Here is a 1,743-nt window from a genome sequence, read left to right as displayed (position 1 = left end):
TTATACGATTCATGTTATCCCCCCGAAGCCCCTATCGCCTGCCTGGAACTCCTGAATTCACTCTTTAACTAGAGGAAGCGCCTAAAAGGGAAGCAACTGGGCTAGACTGCTGATCTTATGGAGTAGTCTGACCCTGGGAAAGAGACTGTAATCGCTGCCGAGAATAAACATGCTGTGCCGGGTGACTGGAATCCTCTGAGGTCAGCTGAACAGGCTGACAATCGGTAGAAGATGCTGAGCAAAGCTGCTGGCTTGAAGCGTGAAGCTGATCCGTAACATCAACTGCAGAAGAATGCGGTTAGAGTTGATGAACAGGAGAAGGCCGCAATACATCTCCATCATCATTCTCCCCCGGGGCTGATTAATTAGGTTAAGGAAAGAAGCGCCCCCATTAAAGAGAACATTCAAGGATACATCGAGTCTCTTGGATTTCACGTCATAGCGTCTATACCCGGACTGAGCATATCCAAGAAAGACACAAGTGGTTTCCTTGGGGACAATTTCTCTCTTAACTGTGCAGGAATATGAACAAAAGACGTGCATCCAAACACTCGAAAATGCCTATAGTACGGCTCCAGTAAGAAGTTCGTGAGGTGCCGCTGCAGCTTCTTCCCTCTCTCTTCCCCCAAAAAAGGATAGAGATGCCCCGTCCCTTCTTTATGCACATCCATATACATAGCCAGACACAAAGGTGTACAATCCGGTCAAAATCTGCGGTTCTTTAAGTTCATTCACTGTAGGTTCTCTTACTTGCTCTAGTGGCTGGCAAAGGCCAACCGAGAGGGGAGAACGAATGGCTCAGGAATCGACTGGTTCCGAGCATACTCGTGGAGCTGCAGTTTGGATTATCGTAGAAAGAATAAGAGGAGCCGTCTTAGGAAATGACTTAACTTAAAAGACAGATGACGCCCCAGCTTGACTCGAGATCAAGACTCCTTACAGCTCGCACCAATAGCGGAGCGGCCGGAGATTGATTGAAAAGGCGCGGCCCTGCCGCCCCCCTAGCCTACCTACTCGTGTTCGTAGCTCGATCGGAGGTCAAGACTGTGGTCCGGCGGAAAAACAGAAGTCGTCCGTATCAAGTGATACGTGAATTGCTCAGTAGTGCTTCGCCACTACCGTAGCTGGCGGAAATAGCTTAATTGGTAGAGCATAGCCTTGCCAAGGCTGAGGTTGAGGGTTCAAGTCCCTCCTTCCGCTCCCGGCTTCGTCGTTTAGTGGTAACGAGTGTGCGCCCCTTTAGAGATAGGGGTGAGCAGCAAGCAGCCCCTTGTATAGGGTTCCAAACCTATCTTCCTAATAAGAAGAAAGGGGCAAGCCAAAACCTAGTCCTAACAAGTTGCTGGCTTTTCATCAGCCCTTGCGCGCTAGCCTTTTCCCTTACTAGTAAGGGGCTGCTAGTTGTAGCGCGCATTGTACTAGTGAATAGGAAAAGCGAATTGAGATTACTAATGACGGATGGAGGTTGAGGATAGAACATGTTCGGTCCCTCGCCCTTATCTCCTTCGCCGGAGACTTCAAATGATGGGAATCCTATCGAGAAAGAAGAGGTATAAGCATCGCCTCTCGATCCAATCCGTCTTCCCTGGCCTCCCCAAAACACTCTTGATACGAAAGAGACCTCCCGCCATAGAGAAGAGATCTCAAGTCTAGGTCCCCTCGATCACCCTCCCTTGAACCTGAACTGGTCGAGAGAGATGAACCCGCACCACATTTTATAACCTTCGAACCGAAAGCCCCAAC

General features: G+C 49.5%; 1 non-coding gene across 1 annotated transcript; it reads left to right on the top strand.

Moving 5' to 3' along the window:
- The first annotated feature begins 1,127 nt into the window (after window positions 1–1,127).
- Window positions 1,128–1,200, top strand: TRNAG-GCC (transfer RNA glycine (anticodon GCC)). Its single transcript has one exon. It is a non-coding gene; the product is annotated as a tRNA-Gly (tRNA).
- Window positions 1,201–1,743: the final 543 nt, after the last annotated feature.

The sequence above is a fragment of the Lactuca virosa genome, chromosome 3 (genome assembly GCF_052849685.1).
Source record: "Lactuca virosa cultivar CGN04683 chromosome 3, Lactuca_virosa_CGN04683_v6, whole genome shotgun sequence".
In the NCBI taxonomy this organism is placed as follows: domain Eukaryota; kingdom Viridiplantae; phylum Streptophyta; class Magnoliopsida; order Asterales; family Asteraceae; genus Lactuca; species Lactuca virosa.
This window is presented reverse-complemented; position numbering and strand designations above follow the sequence as displayed.